At 39.9% G+C, this 24,390-nt stretch overlaps 1 long non-coding RNA gene across 2 annotated transcripts in view; it reads left to right on the top strand.

Moving 5' to 3' along the window:
• LOC129150959 (uncharacterized) overlaps positions 1–24,390 on the top strand; it is an 83,150-nt gene that overhangs the window by 28,918 nt on the left and 29,842 nt on the right. The window contains exon 3 of one of the 2 annotated variants that reach the window (XR_008557749.1): positions 18,745–18,851. The exons of the other annotated variant lie outside the window; for it this stretch is intronic. This is a non-coding gene — a long non-coding RNA (uncharacterized LOC129150959). Of the gene's footprint in view, positions 1–18,744; positions 18,852–24,390 lie in introns of those variants that run through there. 2 annotated transcript variants of the gene reach the window in all.

Here is a 24,390-nt window from a genome sequence, read left to right as displayed (position 1 = left end):
AAATGCACAGTTGGACTTAATCTTTGGACTTGCTTTTGCTAGTATTCTTGATTACTAAGCATCTTTGTGCAAGATACTTAATCTTAAATGTTACCTCAAACATATTAGTTATCTCAGAAAGTTTGCAAAAAGCAAATGAGATAATGCATGAAAAGTATTTAATGGTGCTTGGCCCATAGTAAAATGTTTAAATCATGCAAGCTCTTCTTATTAGGCCATCACTATCTGAGAAAGTTGACATCACTTTCTGCATTATATTTTCATACTTGGAGAAATAAGTAATTTCCACAAGGACTCCAGTTATTAAAAATTTGTGATGGGATTCAAACCATGTCATTTCCAATTACTAAATCAGTTACCATACTGTCCCACCTGCTTTGAGTCTTTCCTGAGGTATGATCCTAGGTAAAGTGTATGTGGAATTTGTTGTACGTGTTTTTTCACATAAAAATTGTTTCCCAGACTTCTACTTTCTATAATTCAAAGTAATCTTTAGCATAGAGCAATTAGAAAAGATGATGTTTGTTTTTGGTTTCTGGTTTTTGTTTTTTGCTTGGAGATATCAGCTAGTACAATGAAGTAGAAATTTATGGGTCAAATATTGGGAGAATAGGCAGTTTAGATGCTGCCTGACACTATTCTTTCTAATTTTGTATATATTTGAAATTTTCTTTAATATATAAAGTAAAAAAACAAGAAACAAAATACTTTCAATGAATGTGCCCTAACCTGCCCTTTCAACTCCTTTGCTTGGAATAGCCAACATTGATTACATAATATTTTCATTCTTCAAACTCCAAAGTCTTTTCCTTCATGACGTCAATATTGCACCCCAAATGAAAGCAGTCTCACTATGTTTACTTGCCACTTCCTTTGGCCTTTCCACAGCAATGAACATCTTATCATTTTTGTGTGAATATTTAAGTATTTAAGTCACTTCACAAGCATTTTAGATTTTTACAGAAAGGACTATGACCCACAAATTTTTATCCCTCTGCTATGACAAACACAGAGATGAATTAGAATCTGTGGTACCTAAAGTGTATGCAATTGCTTTAAATTGTAAAGAATACAAAAATTCAAGTACAAACTAGGTAGAGTGCCTTTGGAGGCTCTTCTGCAAGTTAGGGCCCCTAAAGTTGTGCAAAATCAATAGCTCCATCATTAACTGGCATTTCTATCTCTTCAATTTCCATTTTAATAAAGAAAGAACTCATGATATGATACAAGATAAAAATAGCTTATTTTGAAAACAGCTTAACATAATCTGTTGGAAATACACCCCAGTAATTTTGTTCAGACATGCATTACACCCCTGGATATTCTAATCTAAAACTCACATTATGTATTTCTTCTTCCTAAAATAACCTAATTTATTTATATGTCAGAACTTACTTCCCCCATTAGTAAAAATACAAAAATGTAGGTGCAATTTTGTGTTCTTTACAGTTTGGGGATTAAATTTAACTAATTAACATTTTAATACCATTCACCATTTGTTCCTGCAGAAGTAGGGGACTTTCTCAAGATAGATTAAGACATGTTTTGAACCATCTGCGATTCAAACAGCTTTGATTTTAAATAAGTACTTGTTTTCTTATATGCTTGTGGACCTTTGGGGTGATTAAATACCAGTATAGACCATAAGGTAAACAATAGAAAGAATGGAATGTATTTATTTTTATTTTACTTCTCATACTCAAAATATTCTGAATTGCTTCTCTAATTGGGATTTAAATACTGTTGAGTATCTTGGCAGAATAGACACTCAAGCTAATACTGTGAAATCTCACTGATTCAGAATGATTTGAAGGAATGAAATCTGCATATAAAAGCTTTTGAATTATTAGAATTCCCAAAACAAATATTTAATACCTTTAAATATCCATGCAGTAATCCAAACAAAGTTAAAGAGTTGATGATAGAGAAAAACATTGAATCAAATTTAATGAATTACTAAGGACTGCAGTGTGTGAAGGACACACTGAGAACCACAGTCCAGACAAGGTATAAACTTTCTGGAAGGGAAAATGGAAGACAAACTTGGGTGCTATTGGGACAGAGATAGAAAGCTTTGAATATGATGCTAGGCTAGAGGACCTACAAGTTAAATAAATGAGCCACATTTCTCTATCTAAAATAAGCCCCAAGCCAGTTTAGGACCCCAAGATAATTCCTTATCAGGAGACAGATAGCACTGGTCAAATTGATCTTCCTTGCTATTTGAGCATACAGTAAGAAAAGAGATTGAGAAAGGCAAAACAATATTAAATGGTTTTTAATGGTTTTTAGAGACCTGATACTGGAGAAATTATGTAGTCTGCAATTGCCCAAGTTCTAGAACTCCCCAATAGCTTTGGTGCCATGCCATGTCCACAGTGACAGGTCTGCTAAAAATGGAATTTGAAACTCAAGAAAGAGTCCAGAACTGACTACTTAACTCCATGTGGAACAATGCCAATGCACATGTCTCTCCTCTCTGTTTGTTCTCCACCCATTACTTTGTCATGATACTTTCTAAAGCTCACTTTTAGCATAAATTTCTCTAGGACTCGTTCCATCTTTCCCCCTTTTTTATTTTCCTATTCTCTCTCTCTCTCTCTCTCTCTCTCTCTCTCTCTCTCTCTCTCTCTCTCTCTCTCTCTCCTCTCTCCTTTCTTCTTTCCTTATCTTCATTCCTCTTAATATGTTATTTCTCACTCTTAAAAAGCTCAGATGCCCCCTTATTTTCCATATTTGTAAATGCAATACAACTATTGTAACTATTGTATAAATATTATGATGGATTATAAATGGATACTACATAATGCAATGGAGAGAGGCAGGTGTGGAGAAACATCTTCACCTTCTTGCATCTCATCTCTAACCTGCTTCTATAGACCCCACACCAAAGCTGACTTCATTTATTCCTAACTGAACAGATCAACTAGGCATAGTGGTAGACACAAGAATTGTTTTTGTCAGGCTGTTCTAGGTACTTTTAGAAATGCAGAAAGACAGGATTTAATTAACTTGATAACTGACTTGAACAGAATCCATATTTCATACGCAGTTAAGCACCTGAACTCACAAACCCTTTATTAAGCAGTACATTGACCCTCACTCTGTTACTGCCCTCCCAATCATGTCTTAGCCCAGCTGAGAATTTGAATAAACTATGGACCAAGCAAAGACCTTTAACCAAATTTTTATACCCTGCCTTTTATTATAGAACTATTCAGTCTACTGACTTTGGTCAACAGCTATCCAACTTAATAACCTTAAGAAAATGTAATAGTAAGCCTCTGTCCCATTTCTATTTAAGAACATTTCTGCCAAAACCGGTTTGGCTCAGTGGATAGAGCGTCGGCCTGCAGACTGAAAAGTCTTAGGTTTGATTCCGGTCAAGGGCATGTTTATTGGTTGCGGGCATATCCCCGGTAGCGGGTGTGCAGGAGGCAGCTGGTCAATGTTTCTCTCTCATCGATGTTTCTAGCTTTCTATCCCTCTCCCTTCCTCTCTGTAAAAAATCAATAAAATATATTTTTTTAAAAAAGAACATTTCTGACATTTTACTGTATTTTTTTCTCAACAGTATGAAGTATGCATGGTAGATATTTTTTTTAAAAAAACAGTAAACTCAAGTGCAGAGAAATAAAGTGAATTATTAACATCATACAGCAAGTTAACCTCCCAGTCCAATCAACATTGCAAGTCCCTCCAGCCTAACCTTATGTTATTTCCAGTGTATTGTACCTCTACCCTGTGCCTAGCCTGTTATGTTAATCTTACATGGCACTAGTAGCCACTTCATTTATTTCCTACATTACATACCAGAACTTATCTCCATTACCTCATCAGCACATTATTTTTTCCCCTGAGGAAGCCAAACCATGCCTTCAAACTCATTTGCTGATGACTAATATAATTTCAATATAGAACAGGAAACAGAAAGAAACTTACTCTAAAAATACATATATTTCTTTACTTCCATTCTAGAATATGGAGGTTATTATAGATTCTATATACTTAAAATATGTTGCAATTATAAAACCTCTTCCCTGGAAGGAAGGGGAATGGGTGTGAGTTCTCAACCTAAGTAATGATTCAAGGAGTTTCTGGAGAGAAGGGGGAAGTTGAGGAGGGATAGATTATTCATTGAATTTTGGACATGCCAGTCAATCAGCTGAAAATAATCTAAAACTGGGGATTGTCAGAAAGTAATGATGTTCTGAGTGGAAGAGAGAGAGAGAGAACCATTTGGAACTGGAAATAGTAAATATTACATGCTCATCTTGGTAGGAACATGAAAATTGACCACAGCCAATCAGAGTGAGTATGCAAATTAACTCAACAAAGATGGAGGTTAATTTGCATACATACCTGGGTTCCGGGAAACTCCTCGGCACCCAGGACACTCCCAGTTGGCCATCGGAGGGGCTGAGGCTACCTTCCCAAGCCTAAAGCCTTGGGTGGAGGCTTTAGGCTTGGGAAGGGGCCGAGCCTGGGATAGGAGGGAAGGGGGAAAAATCAATGGAAACATATCCTCAGGTGAGGATAAAAAGAAAAATAAAGAAAGAAATGTCATATCCTATGAAAGACACATCTTGAAAATGCCTAAAGAAAGTTGTCATTTTTTCATGGTGAAGGGACTGAAGTCCATGTTGATGAAAATACCTTGGTGGCTACGGTGACTGGCAGTGGCTACTGCAGCAGAGTGATGGGGCTGGCACCTTCCCCTGATCTGCCCAGTCACCTCCCACAAAGGGAGGCCAGACTGTGGCTTAGGTCCGCTCCCAATGGGGAGCGGGCCTAAGCCATCAGTAGGACATCCCCTGAGAACTCCCAGTATGTGAGAGGGGGCAGGTTGGACTGAGGGACCCCTCCCCAGTGCATGAATTTTGTACACTGGGCCCCTAGTCTACACGAATAAAAGAGAAACATGCAAATTGACAGTACCTCTGCTATGCCCACAAGCCACGCCCACCAGCCAATCAGGAGCAAGTATTCAAATTAACCCAACCAAGATGGCTGTGGCCAAGGAGAGAGCAGGAGGCTTGGGTTTCCCCAGCAATGGAGGAAGCCAAGCTTCTCGCCCACTCTGGCCGGCCCTGGCCTCCGCTCAAGGCTACAAAGTTTCAATTATCCTATATAATAAAAGGCTAATATGCAAATTGACCAAACAGCAGAACGACTGATTGCTATGATGCCCACTGACCACCAGGGGGCAGGCACTCAACACAGGAGCTGCCCCCTGGTGGTCAGGCGCTCCAGAAGCCAGGTTCACGGCTGGCGAGCCCAGTGGCAGTGGCAGGATCCTCTCTCGCTTCCACGGCAGCACTAAGGATGTCCAACTGCTAGCTTAGACCCACCTCCCCTCCCCTCCTCCCAGGGCTCCTGGACTGCAAGAGGGTGCAGGCCAGGCTGAGGGCCCCCTTCCCCGAGTGCATGAATTTCATGCACTGGGCCTCTAATAGAAGATAAATAAATCCCAAAAAAATGGCAGCAGCCACAGAGCTGGAGAGAGCAGGAGGCTTGGATTGCCCTGGCGATGGAGGAAGCCAAGCTTCCTGCCTGCCCTGGCCAGCCCTGGCCTCTGCTCAAGGCTACAAAGTTCCCATTATAGAAAATAAATAAATCCCAGATACTAGGGCCTCTGCTTTGGTCGCCGGGGTCGTGGCTGGCCTGAAAACCACCATAGGCCCCTCGCCCAAGCTGCCCCACACCCCAAGGGAACCCCCACCCTGATCCGGGACACCCTTCAGGGCAAACCAGCCGGCCCCCACCGGTGCACCAGGTCTCTATCCTATCTAATAAAAAAGTAATATGCAAATTGACTGTCACTCCAAAACACAAGATGGCTGCCCCCATGTGGACACAAGATGGCCACCACAAGATGGCCAGCAGGGGAGGGCAGATGGGAGGGACCAGGTCTGCAAGGGAGGGCAGTTGTGGGCGATCAAGCCTGCAGGGGAGGGCAGTTAGGGGTGACCAGACTGGCAGGGGAGCATTTAGGCATCAATCAGGCTGGCAGGGGAGTGGTTAGGGGGTGATCAGGCTGGCAGGCAGAAGTGGTTAGGGGTAATCAGGAAGGCAGGCAGGCGAGCAGTTGGGAGCCAGCAGTCCTGGATTGTGAGAGGAATGTCTGACTGCCCTTTTAGGCCCGATCCTGGGATCGGGCCTAAAAGGGCAGTCAGACATCCCTCGAGGGGTCCCAGATTAGAGAGGGTGCAGGCTGAGCTGAGGAATAACGCCCACCCCCATGCATAAATTCCGTGCACCGGACCTCTAGTTTTTAATTATAAAATATTAGAAACATACCAAAAACATATAACAATAAAATGAACATCTATAAACCCACCACTCAGATTAAACAGATTAATGCTGCATTGTTTCTTAACATCTTTTTTAAGAAAAAAATATTTTCTATGTAATTAAAGCTTGAAACCATTCTACCCTCTTTTAGAGTAATGACCACATTGACGCTAGTGCTGATGCCCTCATTCCAGCTATCTGATGAATACAGAATTTTCCAAACATGTTTACTCATAGGACCTTCTTCTTATGTAACATCTATTAACAGACCCTGGAAGATCTGAACTAAGTATATAATTTTGGAACACTGATTTAAGATTCCCATATGTTTTTTTTTTTTAAGAAAAACAAGCTGGTGAATGTGCTTCAGGCCAAGAGAAATGGGTCAGAAAAGAAAGAACTGAGTTTGGGGCCAGAATGAACAATAATTCTTGGGTAAGTAAAAGTTGCAATGTAAGGTCTCCACTGAATAGTCTAGAACTCAAAGGATGACTTCTATGAGCCAGATACGAAATTTCCTCCTTTTCCCAGGGGAATCCAGCCTAGAGCAGGACCCAAAAAGTCTATATCTAATGAATACAGATTGGATACAGTGGGACTAGATGGGATACCCCAGGGTTTACCCTCAGAAAAGGGAGAGATAGGTTCTGGCCAAGAATCAACAGACTAGAGACTTCTAGAGCTGCCAGCAAGCTGGGTACAAGTCTGTAGATAGGGTTCCTGTGGAAGACTAGGTCTGTTGTCATTTTCCTCAGAAAGTCCCCTCTCTGTTATTGGTTTAAATTTTAGTCCATCTCACCCCCACCACAAGGAAATGGCCATATCATCCACTCATTTCAACTGAGCCTGGTTTTCTTGAATGGAATTGAAGTGTGAGGGAACACTAATGACTAGGGAATAAAGTGGAGTTACATGCCCAGTAACTTCACATAGAAGCAGTCCATATTCCAGGCTGTGTGTAATTCTTAAATCCTATTGAAATTGAGTAAATATACTTCACTCATTTATTGATTATAAGGAATAGCCAACTGCCTTGTATATTTTTGGTAGCCCCTTGAACTATTTTAACTTACCCAGTGCTGCCAAATTTGTTTCCCCTGTGAGTGTGGAGTGTGATAGAAAGAGCACCCATTTATAGTTCAAAGGTCTGCCTTCCAGCACTTACTAGCTACATAACCTCAGGAGAGTCACTCACCTTTTTCAAACAGATCTAGCAACATCCTATCATAAGTTTTGTACAGAATTCAATGAGCTAATAATGCATGTTATATGCTTATCTTAGGGCTTAGCGAGTGGTAGATATGTAAAACGAGAACTATTTTTATTACCATTATTATTATAAATAACTGTAAAACAAGAAGATCTGTTTATTTAGGCATAGCAAGGAATGCTAGTTTTAGAGGATGGGAGGTGCGGTAGAAATCTGCTTGACATTTTTTCTGGGAAGAAAAGACAGAGAAGAGAGGTAAGCTGGGTGAACACTTGTGACCTAATTGGGTCAGAGAAGGGAATGTTTAATTAATATTTAATTAACATTTTGCAGGTGTGGAAAGAGAAGTAAGCCTGCGGGTTGATTTAACATATAATATCAGTTATTGTGTTATTGGATACTAAGAAGTGTCCCTTTGTCCCAAACCTCCCTCCCATCAAGAAATATAAGGAGAGACTACAAGGCACGTGGGCATTTCTGCTCAGTCTTCTGCCTCTGTTAATCTGAAATACCATGGGAAGAATTTGCTGCTGCTTAATCCACTGGCTCTCTCACAATCCATGTCAGTCATGAGGGAGGCAAGAGGATGGAGATGAAGGCATTTCATAACTGATGAAGGTACAAGACAGGCTGGTTTGGATGTCCTAGCCAGCCCGCCATGCCACTTAGTATGCTCCATTCACACATGCCTTTGCACTGCTCTGCATCTTCTACTTGGGGCCTTATTCAAGTCATCTCACTTCTTTATTCTTACCTCTCTGTCTCAGCCCTTTCTGCCCCACATGGCAGAGTTCGTGGGTGCCCTTCTCTAAGAACTCCTCAGTAGTCAGCACTTCTTAGACATGACCTTCTGTAGACAGCACCTACTGCAGAGAGCACAATTTTGCATGTAATACCTGTCTTGCATTGGGATTGTATGATCAGATTTACCCATGTCTCCTCCGATAAGATGTAGCTCCTGTGGGGTGGAATGCATATCTTCTGTATTTACTTAAGCTGCTAGCTCAAAAGTGAGCACGTAAAAACTAATTAATAAACACCTGTGAAAAGGACTGTTTTAAGACCTAAGCTAAGAAAAGAAGTGCCTAGAAAATTCTCTATGGACATAAAGAGCTTTAGAAAACCCCAAGTCCACATACACTCACCCTTGCCAAATGTATTAGAAAGGGCCTCCAGGGCCAACCCCAGAGAGCCTCAAAGATATGTCATGTGAGCTTGAAATGCAGCACTGTCATTATTCAAATGGAAAATAGAATCATTTATGAGATCATGGCTCATTGTCAATTCTCTATATATTTGCATTTATTGTGACAGATGCTGTCGAATCTCATCCTAGCTCTATTATTCTACAGAAATAGATTGGCCTCCTTATGCTATACAATAATAATTAGGATAATATCACCCATTAACTCTCCATGCCCCTTTCTAAGCTTTGATGATTGCAAGCCTGCACAGTTTCAACTGGACCCTCACTTTCTCCAAAAACTTCACTTTTGACTGAAATATTTCATAGGCTATTCACATCCCAAAGGGGATTTTTTTTTCAAAGTTTGAGATAATAGGTTTCAGCCATCTTGACTTAGAGCAGAATGAATAAATGCATTTTCTCTACAGAAAATTCATAATGCCTTAAGCTGAGTTTGTGCCTATGACATATTCTTAACCACCTACTGAATTGCTTTCTCTTCATTTTTGAGGTTAAATGGGAGGCCTGGAGCCTATGGTAGAATTCTACCATATGTGCTGGTGGAAAGTTTAAAAATAATAAGGAAACAAGAAATACAGTTCTAGAGTTATCAGGAAGCACAGTGAAATCAGTCAAATTTCTGAAAACAGTAGAATTTTCTGCCATCTTTCCTAGGATAGGTGTCCATTGGCTATCTATTGTGTGTTTTATTTTTTACTGAAAATATAAGTTGTGGCATGTTTATCTTCTCAGGGTACTTATATTTTTATATGATTTAAACATTTTTTTTTTAAATTTCAATTAGAGTGGACAGTCAATATTATATTAGTTTCAGGTATACAACATAGTGGTTAGAAATTTATATAACTTACAAGGTTGTCCCTCTCCCCATAAGTCTATCAGGTACTTATATTTTAAGAAGGGAGGAAGAACAAATGATGTAATGTATTGAAGTGGTATCTCTCATTCCTCAATTTTGTTTCATTTGGAAGCATTATAGGTGCCTCAAAATCAATCAGCTGGTTTGGAAGCAAGCTAGTACTAGATTGGATAGGGACTGAGGAATCTGATCTAACTATAGAGGAAGATGCAGCAGTGGGGTGTTCAGTGGTTGGCTCCTGTCACATCACATTAGGTGACAAGACTAAGCCCTAGGACTAAGGTCTTGAAAGATAACATTAAAAAACGAGGTGAAATGTTAGCAGTGGACATTCTGGACATTGTAACACCTCATAGATATTTTAGATTGGGATTTTTTTCTGGATAAACCTCAAATAATGTGAGATGGTGGCTCTCCTTTATGCCTAGGCATGAAACCAACATGGCCCTCAACATAGCACAAGACATGTTAATTTTCCATATGCATCTGACTCAGTGGAGCCTCACCTGGTCACTGTTCTGCAGTGTGTATCTTCAATATGAAAAGCCTGTGAAGACTTATGGGTTCTTTGCTTTTCCAGAAACTACTCCAGGACACAACTAAGACTAGGAAAAAGCCCAATTCCACTAGCAGATCATACAAACCTACGCTGTACTCTCTGAGAAGTTCAGACACACTTCAAAAGAAAATTGTCTGGGAAGGAGAGGGTTTACCATTGTCACCTTTAGCTCTCCCCGCCACTACCCCTACCCACACAAAAGCAAAGGAGGCCGTCAGGCATGAAAAACAACTCTGAGATTTCAGTAGAGCTGACTTTTTCTCTGCCTTGACCAACCAGTGGTGTGAAGCTAATCAGAATTCTCTTCATACCACAGCTATTTCTGAATCTTAGTTTATGTATCTAAAATAGAAGATAATGAAATTATACTTTCAGGTTTTAATATATTTCATTTTTTATTGCAAAAGAAGTTATAGAGGATTACTTATGCTTAGAACTGCATCTGAGCTCTTCAAGGAAGATGGAATTTGATACCATACCAATTCATTTACTTTCTTTTCAACTGGATTTTCAGAAAAGCAATTTTTGTGTTTATTTATAATGTTTATCATTGCCCTAATGTTAATTTAATCTCTTTGAAAAAAATCTTCAGGCTGGTAATAAATGATACACTGGGAAATAGGGAATTGATAATACTTACTGATTTCAAACTCTGACGGAAATTTCAGCTTAAATCTACACTTAGGAATTATTTATATCCTCTTATGCCATATCAATTTAAATAATATCCCACTCACTGGGGCATAAAGAATAGTGCTAATATTAAAGTTTCTATTTAATATTTGCTAATTGCACATGAAGGGGTTATACCAGTGGCATTTAGGGTGTTTTTATTTAATTTTACTGTATTAGAAAATTCAGGAGGTTAAGTCTACTGAAATGATTGCTTTTAAATATTGAGTAATACGAATATTGTCCCCTGATGCACCCTGAATCATATGTCCTTGAAGGAGCTTTCTTTCTGTTGCAAAGGGAGAGAAACAGCAGGGCACTTGGTCTAATCTTGCTAATAAAGAAGAGTGATCATACTGTCCTTTTAAAATATCAATTCTGTATATAAAAAGCTGATTTCTTCGTGCAATATGCCCATCATTAATATGGTTGTAGACTTTATAAACCTAAAATCTCATAACAATTAAATAAACGATATCATTGCAATGTTAGGTTGTATCCTAAAGGGATGCATATAACATGGTTAGTACCCTACCTCAAACTCTTAGCTTAGCCTTCAGTTTTTAATAATTCAGAACACTCCAAAGTGGGGCAGAGTGATGAGGATACAAAGAGGCTTAGGCCCCAGATCAAGATCTGACCACATGTCCTATGAGCTGTGTGCCCTTGGTAATATTCTTAACTTCTCTTAGCCTTGGTGATTTATTTGTCTGTAAAATGTAAATAATATCACTAACTTGGAATGCCTTTTTAAAATTTTTATTTGTAACATCAGAAAACATGCTTTTAAAACCTCTAGTACATAATAGTGTAAATAAATCATTATAAAATAGTGTTCATAGGCCTCACCAGTCTATGGACACAAATTGGTCACAGTTAAATAACTTACATTTCACTAGCTTTTTCTACCACCTACTCATATAGGACCTCTAGAGCCCAATAGAGCCTCCTCCCCTGACATAGTTCTAATGACATTTCCACATGTACTAATCATTAAGTCTAAACAAATGTTTCAATCAATTCCACATTTTTTAGAGAGAGTGGAAGGGAAGGAGGGAAGGGAGAAAGAAAAGAGAGAAAGAGAGAGAGAGAGAGAGAGAGACAGAGAGACAGAGAGAGAGAGAGAATCATCACTGTGAGAGAGACATATTGATTGGTTGCCTCAAGGGCCCCAACTGGGCCAGGGATCCTGCAACCCAGGAGCATTCCCTTGACCAGGAATCAAACTTGTGAGTCTTTGGTGTGTAGGGGCCAATACTCTAGCCTCTGAGCCACACCAGCTAGGGCTCCAGAACTCTCTTAATCACACTTAGATTCTATTTAGGACATCCCACCCATGAGAGACTGTGGTTTCTATTAAGCTATTGCCTTGTTCAGCAGCACCATCCCCAGAAACATAGGCACTCACACTCCAATGAGTAAATAAGTTATTTGCACAGTCAGTAAAATATATTTGGAAGTATATTATGCAAGGCATAAATATGACATAAAATTGAAGGGAGAGAGGGAACCCCATGGGTTGGGACTATCAGTGATAAGTTAAAGGAGAGGGAATTGGTTTTGATCTGGATATAAAAAAAGGGAATAAAATTGGGGCAGGATAAACCTGATGGCATTGGAGATTGGTGGAGCATTTCTCTAGAACAGAAGGCAAGTATGAAGGAATATTGCAAAAGAAGGATGGCCAGACTTAAGGAAGAAAAAAACTAAGGTGGAAGTGGTGATGATGGTGATGATGCTAAATACTGCACTCCTTTATTCTCTTCTGTTATCCATGAAACATTTGTTTCCAGGGTAAAATCTGTTCTATTCTGAACTGTCTATACTTCCTTTTATTTTATTGTTATTCATAGACCATATTGACAGCATAGAGATATAGCAGTAACTGCTGGGAGTAGAGATGGTCCTTATTGCAAAATCATTCTGTAATATAAGATCTTACCCTTACCAAAATAAGCAGAAAAACTGATTGGTAAGGTTCAGGTAGAACTGGCATGTCCCTTAACAAAAGAACATTAGTATTTTGTCTTTGTTTTTAGTTTCCTTATGGATGAAACATTTATATTTCACTGTTAGAAAATAATTAAAATTGTGGCTTTTTCATCAATTATATAGCTAGTTTGGTGGATCCCAATATTGTACGTCCTATCACATTTCAGGTACTTATAATGTCCCTACTTTCTGAATGTTGTGATTTTGTTAGTCGATTATGGGGACAGTGGTGGTTAGTAAATTCTTATAACTAGGCTGAAAGAACATTGTCATGTCCTCCTGTCATCCTTCTTTCTATGCTGCAGTTTTCCAGTATTTGGAAAGATATTTCTGTCAAGAAAAACATTCTTAATTTCTTGTGGCATTACACATTTCATGGAAAGATGATCCAATGAATTCTCATACATCTGTTTGCTTTTTGAAAGAGAACTTAAGGGAAAGAAATTCCAAGTAATGAAGTTCCAATGCTGGATTGGTGTGGCAGTAAGAAAATCATTCAAATGTCTAAAGGGAGCAGGTTCTAGAAGGTACAAGCATCACCACTGCATAGAAGTTATTTATTGGTGACAAATCCAGGTCAAATACACGTAAGAATGTTCTTATAAGATCTGGGGTAGGTATATTGTAGAAAGAATTCCAGCACTCAGGTGAACCTTCAAAGGGATTATCTCAAGGGACTCCCCACATTTGTGAATCTCTGTCAATTTCAGGCAACATGACTATCAGCCAAGGGGAAGATATTTTTGGCTCCAGAAGCCTGTGCAAATTTGTCAAACAATCAGAAATAGGTGGCTGCCTGTCACACATCCACAGGAGGATAGAACCAGGCCCAGGGGGTCTCCAACATACTTTAGCAAAGTGTGCTAAAGGTAATACTATGAAACATTTTTTACAAGAAGAAATTGTTAATATTGAGTAAGGTAATCTATGAGTTTAGAGAACATGTTGAATAAATGTTTCTGGTTTGGGAGACTGAACATGAATTCTGTTTTAATACATAGCTAATCAAATGAAGCTCAATGTGTGAACACATCTATGGTTAATATATTTAAATGCCTTAATTTATAAGGCTGTAGGTGACTGATGAACAATAACTACAACTTAATAAATGCTGATATTGACCAACCAAAAAATCAATAGCTGGCTAATAAAAGAAAATATAAATATATCAGACTTATTAAATCAGATTACATATTACATTTAAATTACATCAAAAGTATGATACTTGCCAAGAAAGTAAAGAGCACTGAATGTTTAATTAGAGATATGTTATCAGTGTGGCCATTATTCAGAACCAATCTTCCATAAATAAATAAGAATATAGAAAAGGAAAAGGAAGAAAAAACAAATTTGCTTCCCAACTTAGTGAGCACAAAGGCAATGATGCATATGAGAAGGCATAACATGGCTTGTCTATAATTAAAAATATAGGTTAGACACCTTCATAGTACAATGGTGGGATATTATGAAAGATTACATGCCTATACATGCATAGGCACACACATAAACACACACACACATTTAGGGATGGGCATTTTTAAAAATGAATTATTTATTTCTAGATTAAACAGTACATTAGCTATGTACTAGTAGTATATATAAGAAAGGCTAAAACAGGGAATTATTTGGGGTTCTGGTATGGTATGGCTGGAATAGTAACTGTAGAAGAAATAAAGGTTAAAGCATTAGGTTTGAGTGATATAACACACACACAAAAATAGCCAATCAGAATTTTAAATTAAATAAGATTTATCTTCTCACTGAGCAGTCAGGGGATCCAGACACTAAAGGAACAATTTCACAATATGCTGAAAATTAACCATTTATTAAGAGCTAAGCCCTCACCATAAACCTGTCTGGTGAAAGGTAGATGAAAGCATGCTGTTGAGTCACAAAGTTCAAGAGAACTCCTCCTGTGCCCCTTCCCAGTCCCAAAGCTTGGGGCAAGTAGGTTCAGGCTTGCTTGCAGGAACAAAGAAAGTAAGACCAATTTCCAGCTTTATAGAGCACATCCTGACCTAAATTATTACTCAAATCTTCACTTAAAGGATATGGAAGAGAAATAGTCATGGCTTGCTTTCCTCAAGGGATAAGACTTTGCCCAGGCATGAGAAGTGGAACACTAAGGAAAAAATAAAAACTTGGTATAGTAATCTGACACCATGCATGCTCTAGGCTGATCCAGCTGTCAATGACAGATTTAAAAAGAAGGAATTCTTATCATTTGCAACAGCATGGATGGAACTGGAGAGCATTATGCTAAGTGAAATAAGCCAGTCAGAGAAAGATAAATATCACATGATCTCACTCATTTGTGGAATATAATGAACAACATAAACTGATGAACAAAAACAGATCCAGACAGAGAAGCATCGATTAGAGGGAAGGTAGGGGAGGGTGGGGGTAAGGGGGAGAGATCAACCAAAGGACTTGTATGCATGCATATAAGCCTAACCAATGGACACAGACACTAGGGGGCGTGAGGGCATGAGTGTGTGGTGGGGGGACAATAAGGGGATAGGGACACATATATAAACCTTAATCAATAAAGAAAAAAATAGAGAGAGAGAGAGAGAGAGAGAGAGAGAGAGAGAGAGAGAGAGAGAAAGGTATGCAGAGGGCATGAAAAGAGGGACAGAATCTTCCTTGTGTCCCAACTGCTATTGCTATCACAGTCGCCATCCCTGCCACTAGGAGCCCCCACTTACTGAGGACTCACTTCAAATAAAGAAGCCAGGGCTCTGCAGGAAGCCTTATCTCACCTATTTGTATTAAGTCACTCAATCCTCACAAAATGTCTATATAGTGGGCTCTACCTATTAGCATTTTCTTGTTTCAGGTGACGGGATTAAAAAGGTTAAATAGGAGGGCTGAATATAGGAGATTTAAGGGGTTTTATAGGTCGAGGCTGAGAGGTCGGGGAGAGGGGAATGCTGTAGTCAATCAAGGCAGCAGGAGCAGTGGAAGAGGCCCTTAGAAACATGCATGAAAGCATGATTTGTCCAGAGTGTGTGTGTGGGCATGTGATATGATCAAGGGTGTGGTTCTAGAGGGAGACTATTAAGATGACTCAAGAGAAAAACTATTGGAGATTTGCTATGCTCTGAGTCATCTGCTTGCTGGGGGGAGTTCTTGTATAGGAAAGAAACTGATTCTCCAAATGGGAGATCAGGTCAAGGGCTCCAGTCCTTGATATCCCAGTCCACTGTGCCTTGTCTTGAAAGAGCCTTGCATTCTCAGCCTACTAGGTTCACCTGCCCCACTCTGGGTTAACACTTTAGCAATGGCCTCCAACAGCTTCAAGTTTCACTATAAGTACCTTGAAGCCTAAATGCCAATGTGTATCAAAGTGGCTGAAGTACTATCTGTAGTCCCAGTTGAACTGAGAAAAATACCCACACTTCCATGTTGAGTGTAATGAATTGATTGATATCTGCTGCATAAGAAGACCTCAAGAACAATATGAACACTTTGAGGACTCCCAGTATTCCCCATGTGGTTACTTTACCTGCAATTTTCATTGAAACGAATACTTTTAGCTCAACTGGAGTTCTCTTTTTAAATCACAGTGTAAATCTTCCTTGGAGGCGTTGTGGTATAGACTGACTTTGGTCATTTATAGCTTATTAAAATGAGGGATCTAAGAGCAGGTACTGCAAGGGGAACAAGGAGCCTAAAGGAAAAGAGAAACCAGAGAGGGAGTAATCATGGGGACACAAAAGAGAGACTATAATGATTTCCTAATTCTGTATACCCCTCCTCAGGAGAAAGCTCTTCAGCCTTCTTTATTCATTCATTGCATGGACCTCTAGGCTCACTTCTGTTTACCCTGGTCAAATGGTAACATTTCTGTTAGACAAACCAAGGAGTTTGTAAGGAGGAGGTTTTAGTCAATAAAATCAATATCCATAACTAAAATTTAGTTTAGTCATATATTTTCTTTCAAATGTATATGGAATAATCTATCTATAAACACATAACTCCAGCCACAGCAAGACTAGGCTGTGCCTGCATCCTCCTCTACTTCAGGGGAGGGGTCATAAAGTTTCACTTGGTCATCATAGACCTGCCCAGCCCCAGGGATCTGTGGATTTTTTTCTGTTCTTTTCCCCATTATTAGCCTCAGCTGAAGCTTAGAGGAATCTAAATAAATCATAAAATGTCCATAAAGAGGGCTGGTCCTGGTGAAAGAGTGAATTATTAGGCCAGATTGTACAAAGGGAAATCATAGGAAATCATCACATCGTGACCCTTCCCAGAGTACAGTTCTTTCTAGGCTCCTTCTAAGCCTTTACCGCTCTCCAGCTTCCCAGTGTGTCAGCTGCTGGGAGAAAATTATCAGAAAATTATCTCTCAAAGTTGCTCAGGCTGAAATGTCAGCAATTAAATGGATCATGCCCCAGTGGGACACAAGCATCTAGAAAAGCAATGGTTCAGGGTCTGTGAGACCTGGGTTTACCTCTGGCCATACCATATACTAGCTATGGAGAGGTGGGTATGGCACGCCACTTTCTTATTAGTCAGGACTCTTATTTCCAAGTAACAAACATTCAACCAAATTTTCTATGTATAGAAAAGTGACTATATTGGCTTGTGTGACTGTTTTAGTCAGAGCAGGATCCAGTAGTTGAAATGACTCATTTATATGTTCCACAAATATTTGTTGAGGGTCAACCTTGGGTCAAGAGCTGTTCTAGGTGAGAAAGATAGTGCAGTGAATAAAACAGAAAAATCTCTAAATATATAACATGACCAGTGGTGATAAGTGCTATGGAGAAGAATAGCATAGGGTTGGGCAGGATAGAAGTGGTTGTTTTGTTGTTGTTGTTATTTTTAGCAGGTAGTCAGGGAAGTTGATGTCTGGATGGAGGTCGGAAGGAAACCAAGACATGAAGCCTTTAAGGAGCTCTATCATTGCCTTCATCTCTGCCATAACCTCCATCATGTCTTTGGCTTTGTTTTGTTTGTTTCTTTTTCTCTAGTTTTAATATCAGCAGGTTCATTCCACATGGCAGCAAAGATGGCCATGGGAATTTCAGGGCCTGCATGGTCCTTCCAGCTCATATTTTAGGAGGACAGATACCCTCTCTTTCAAAGTATTTTCATCAATCCCTGAGTAATCAAATAATTTTGGACTCTTCAGCAGAGGAATGGTATATTTTGACTTGTTAGCCTGGATCACATATCCTGACTGGGGTCAGGAGAAGCCAGGCTCAGTGACTGACAGCCTCACCAGATGAAAAATTCTACTAGGAATAGAAATGTGGGAAGTAATATTGGCCATGGAAAATAATAGGTGCATTATAGTATTGATTCTCAGTTTTCTTATCTGTAATAATAAGCATACCTGAAATGTACACCAGACATAGTGCATATAAAGTATCATATATGGTGACCTTGTCCTAAGAACCCATGGGCCTTATCCCTGTTCTCTGTGATTCCTGATGGGGGCAAAATAATGAGGAAAATAGCAATACAGACTGTTTCTAGTCATCTCTGCTCTTACTAGCTGCCACAACTCCCTCTATCCCTTAGGGTTCTCCCGCCCAGGACTGACATGCATCTTCCACATTCCTCCCAGCATCTCACTTCTTTACTACCACAAAAAATAAGCACTCAGGTCCTTTCTTTATGAGGATTGTATTGCTAATAATTCAGGGGAATAGATACAGGGATATCAAAACCATAAACAACTGAAAGCTATAAATGTTATCATATATTACAAAGTCCTTATGTCTTTGATCTCAGGCCTGAAAGTTATATGTGGTAATAAATGAAAGCTGGCTTTCGTTCCTTATTCTCTAAAAGGGGCTTCACTTAAACGTGGCTTCTTTGTGAGACTCCTCCTCTGACCATGCAGAAGGTCCCAATATCACAGCAGTCCTTCTCCCCAGCATGCAGACCTTAAGGTCAACTCAGCTCAGGCTATTTCCTGTTCTTTTACCTCCAAGTGTTGATCTTTGGGAGTCATGCTGAGAATGGAGAAAAGGAGATGAACACAGAAGACAAATCAGAGGTCTTTGTCACTGTCTAGATGTGGGAAGAAGGAAGCAGGAAAAAGGAGAAGGACTGAGAAAATGACAACTAGACTCTGATAAAATGTCAGGGAATGTTGATACGAGTCACTACAGAAATAAAATCGGGTAAGGAACTGGTTCTGAGAATTCAAAGGTATTGAGTCCTTTTAGATAAGTAGAGTGAGTTGCATGTGGGGTATCTAGATGAACTGTGGTGGTAGCTGTGGAGACAGAGAGAAAGAGACAGATTCATTTGGACTCTGTAGAGAGAAGAGGACAATGGAGTATCATGAGCCCTGAGCAGAGGAGGAGGTGCCCAGATAGGAGAATGAGAATGATTGGTTTGATTATAAATGCTCATTGAGAAGCAACAGCATCCATACAATCAGTATGGACAATACTATCTTTATCATAACTTCTGGATCTCCCTTCCTCACATATCTTTCCTCTCTATCTGTTGACAAAAGTCAGTGTTCCAGAGTGCCTTCCACCTTCCCTCTCAGGGTTCTGGGGGTTACGCTTCTCTTAGAACACCCTCTTCAACTCTCATAAGGATTCACTCTTAGGTCTGCATTTTTCACTCTGGATTATTTTCTTTTCCTAACCTCCCATTAAACTGTGCCCTGAGTCTCATCCTCTCCCTGCTTTCATATTTTTTTTCAATAGAGAAAGGGGTGTAGACACACAGAGGAAGTCCATGGCAAGAGACTTCACAAAGCCTCTCAAATCCCATCATATTGGCTGATAACTCCTCTGGGTCCACACTGATTCAGTTTCTTGATACTCAGCTCAGGGCTGAGCAGGAGTTGATGCTGCAGCTATGTCAGGGGCTGAGCTGTGGCCAATATTTGCTGAGCAGTCCTTGTGCACTCCCTTCTAAGTCAATTTATTTTCCAAATGATCAGTTTGAGTGAGGTAACCCTGGCAATTGTCAGGGAATGGATTACTTGGCTACACATTGCCTTTTATTATGTGGGTGATGGTAATAATTTTACATACCAGTAGTATTTCATGACCATTGCAAATGATGGTGTCCAAATGGAGGGAGAATAGTGTGATTCAGAGTCAGGCATTGCCCAGGGACAAGCACAGGGCCCATTCTGCTTTCCCCTGCGAAATGTCTCCCCTGGGCTGGAAAGTGACGTTTATCAGCAAACAGTTATTATTACTGTTTTATTATTGCCTCAGTTAGCATTTATATGGCACTTTGTATTTTCAAGATGCTTTTCAATCATTTTTATTAGTGAGAGAAGGCAGATTCTCAGGCACAGGTAGAAGGTAAGAGGCTGGTTGTGTGTGTGTGTGTGTGTGTGTGTGTGTGTGTGTGTGTGTGTGTGTGTGTGTTTGAGAAAAGGAAAGATGTTTCTGCAAAGAGATAGTCATTCTGCTCTCTAAATTTGACTTTTCAAATGGTGGCTGAGAGATATAGAAATCATTTGTGCAGTAATTATCCAATAAAAAGTCACTAAGCCAACTGAAATACCAAGGGAGAAATTATAAATGCCATACTGCTCTGCAGTCACAAGGAGAGAAATTCATTCATTCATGCATGTATGCATGCAATTCATTCATCATAATTTACTGGAAAATGAACACTTTTCCCCTACACCTTGGCTAGGCATTGCAACAAATGCAAAGAAAGTCAATTTGTGGCTGTTTACATAAAGGATTTGAAATCATTATTTGGAACACAGTCACATCAAATAATTAAGACCATGGAGCAAATAACACTAATTCAAAATATAAGAGGGGGTTAAAGAAGGAAGTTGTATGTGTTTGGGCAGGAGTATTCAAAACAAGCTTCCTAAAGGAACATGGACCTATGCAGGATTCAGAAAACTTTTGGGAGAAGTGATCTAAACAAGACATGGTCCTTAATCCCAGGAATTTACCCTCCATATAGTTGAGGTGGTAGAGTTCTCATAGTTAAAGAAGAGCGTTCCACAAGCAGGTATTCTAATTAGTAGAAAAAAATATGCCCTTTTTTCAGATTTCAGAAAAAAGAGACAGCCCAAACTGGGGTGAATTTTACTGAATGAGAACTTGTGTCAGCTAAAGGTATTAAAGAAGGATTTCTGGGACAGACATCAACACTTACAGTTCAAGGAAAAGGCACTTGTAAGAGGACACCTGTCCAAGAACCTTTTATTGAAGGTGGTCTCCACTCAGTCATCCAAGGATGAATACTCCACTCAATATGTCCGAAGACTCTCTATATCTTGGATATCAGAATAATCCTTTATTCCTAATTTTCTCCCCATCCTATTCAACAACATATACATTTCTAAGACTAAATGGTTGAGAAATAATTCAGCCAATGTGCCAAATTAAATGGAATATTTGGTATAAGGAAAGATTAACTTATGCTTACTCTGTCCCAATACCTTTAGTACAATAAATATATGAATATTTATCTATTAATTACTGTATTCCCAGTCTTGAGCTAGTATTTTAGGTGAAAAAAATGACTCTGGCTCTCATGAAAATTATTACCTTGTAAGTGGAAGGCTAAAATGTTAAGAGTTTAAGGCAGATGTCTCAAAGATAAAGCCAAGTATGAGAGAAGAGGGGAAGGAAAAGTGATAAAGTTCATGATGCTCAAGTCACAGAATGGAGTCCAAGAAAAAATTATATTGGAAAGAATGGATATTTGGAGGAACAATTTCATCTTCATACCAAATGCACAATATAAGAAGGATATTAGAACTGAAAACAAGTCTTTATTTACAAAGTGATACCTGCAAGCAAAATTGGGAAAAATGTGAGTATGGTTTCCAACTTGCTCTCCAAGTGAGCACTTTTTTCCTACCTCCCATCATCTTCAGTATATACTTGCCTTGAGTTCTCATTTCTCATAATTTTCAATCCTGGCTTCCCTCTAAAAACCAGCATTGGTGCACTGTGGTGAGTGGAAGGCAGAGCTATGACTAAACACTCCAGCTTAGAAGACCTCCCCTAGTTACTAAGACGTGGCCTTAAGGAAGTGCATTAACATTTATGACCCTAAATTTCTCACTGTATTCTGAGGGTAAATACCTCACTGGCTGTTGTGAAGATGAAATTAGAATATACATAAGGCACTTACTAAGTAATCATTAACCCTTTGCACTCGCTTGCTTTTTTCTCAATTCCTGCTACCGATGCTAACCACGTCGAGTCACACTCGACATCCAAGTGCAAAAGGTTAAATAGTATTCTTTTAAGTATATTTTAAATGTACCCAAAGCCACAAGATTTTTCTGTTTAAAATCCTTTCAAAATTCCAGTACCTTCCAGAAGATGATAAAATCAATCTTAAAAACAAATGTCTAATAATCTATTAACATTTACAATAGTTCACATTTATTTAGAGCTTTACCATTTACAAAAATACAACACATACTCCTTGAAAACCTCAGATGAAGTTTACATTTAGCAGATGGGGAAATTATCTTATCTAATAATAGACAAATATGCAAATTAACCATACCTCCGACACACCCACAAGCCCCGCCCACAATCCAATCAGAGCGAGTATGCAAATTAACCCAAACCAAGATGGCTACAGCCACAGAGAGCAAGGTTTCCTAGGTAACAGAGGAAGCCAAGCTTTCTGCCAGCCGTTGCAGGCCTAAGCCTCCACTCAAGCTACAAAGTTTCAATTATAGAAGGTAAACAAATTCAAACAAATGGCGCAGAATGGAGCTTGAGAGAGCAGGCCAGGGTTGCCGCCGGCAACAGGGGAAGCAAAGCTTTCCAAACACCCTGGCCAGGCCCACCAGCTTAAGGCAACAAAGTTTCAATTATAACCCCAACACAAATGGCTTGGGGCCTCGGAGGGAGCCCCAGGCTTGGCTCCACTCCAGGCTACAAAGTTTTAATTGTAGAAGGAAAATAAATTCCAGATACCAGGGCCTCCGCTTGTGTTGCCAGGGGGCATGGCCGGCCTGCAAACCACCACAGGCCTCTCGCTCAGGCCACCCCACGCCCCAAGGGTACCCCACCCTGATCAGGGACACCCTTCAGGGCAAACCAGCTGGCCCCCACCCCTGTACCAGGCCTCTATCCTATCTAATAAAAGAGTACTATGCAGATTGATCATCACTGCAACACACAATATAGCTGCCCCCATGTGGTCAAAGATCCTGCCCCCATGTGGACACAGGATGGCCACCACAAGATGGCCAGCAGGAGAGGGCAGTTGGGAGGCACCTGGCCTGCAAGGGAGGGCAGTTGAGAGGGACCAAGCCTGCAAGGGAGGGCAGTTGGAGGTGATCAACCCTGCAGGAGAGGGCAGTTAGGGGTGACCAGGCCAGCAGAGGAGGGAAGTTGGGGGCAAACAGGCTGGCAGCAGAGTGGTTAGGGGGTGATCAGGCTGGCAGGCAGAAGCGGTTAGGGGCAATCAGGAAGGCAGGCAGGCAAGCAGTTGGGAGCCAACAGTCCTGGATTTTGAGAGGGATGTCCGACTGCCCGTTTAGGCCCGATCCCTGGGATTGGGCCTAAACGGGCAGTCGGAAATCCCTTGAGGGGTCCCAGATTGGAGAGGGTACAGGCTGGGCTGAGGGACAACCCCCCTCCGTGCACGAATTTTGTGCACCAGGCCTCTAGTGGTTTATAGAAATTAAGCAATTTACCAAGTCACACAGCTAGTGAGAGGAGGAGCTATGCCTTGAATTAGATCTTTGGAGGCCAAATCTTATGTATTTATTACTTTGTACTATCTCTCCATGTATAAATATATGGATATTTATATGTACTTATTTAGAAGGATAAGTCATACAACCAGACCTTCTCTCCTCTCCTGGGAACATATATTTACTTAAGAAGAACTTATATTTTATAATTCTACTAGTAAATAATGGGATTCTAAAGATCAACAATTTTAGCATTTTAGAAGATAACTGGAGGGAATTTAGGAAGAAAATGAAGGTTGTAGATACCTTTAATTCAATATGTAATGTAAATGGCCAGCCATTCATCCCACGACAGGAGTGAAGACAGTTTTGTCCATAAAGCACCTGCCTCTGCCTATAAGCAGAGGAGAGGTGGGATGAATGACCCAAATTTTCATAGGCATGTCAAACCATTTCTGAGATAGGAAAGAGCAAAGGGCCCAGCCAAAAGCTTTTCTAGCATTTCTACATGAAATTTATAGTCTTACCCAATAGGCCAATCAATAAACTTGAGTAGAAGCCAGGAAATGAAGAATTTCTGTTTGCTGGAAACTTTTTGATTTGTTATATTATCATAATTGATGACCTGGAATCAAGAACTTACTCAACTAGAATATCAAACATCTCATTCTCGCATAGACAAATGCCTCTGAAAACCGATTAGGAAAATGTTGATTCACTTAGCTTTCCCCTTCCCTGGTAAATTCCTTCTTCTTTCCCTGCTTTTCTACCTGATTTAAATGCTACTCCATGGGAACATGTGTGTGGTGAGGCAGAGGAAGGCTTCTGGAGGGATTTTCATAGTCTATGTGATCAGAAAGAGATGTTTGCTCATCAAAGCAGGGTGACAGAGACAGCATTTAGGAAATTTCCTTCTGAAAGTACTTTCTCTCGCCAAACAGGTCCTGTCCTAGACTCTAAACTGTCA

The sequence above is a fragment of the Eptesicus fuscus genome, chromosome 12, assembly GCF_027574615.1.
Source record: "Eptesicus fuscus isolate TK198812 chromosome 12, DD_ASM_mEF_20220401, whole genome shotgun sequence".
Lineage (NCBI taxonomy): Eukaryota > Metazoa > Chordata > Mammalia > Chiroptera > Vespertilionidae > Eptesicus > Eptesicus fuscus.
The sequence above is the reverse complement of the archived record's forward strand: the minus strand, read 5'-3'. Positions and strand labels throughout refer to the sequence as shown.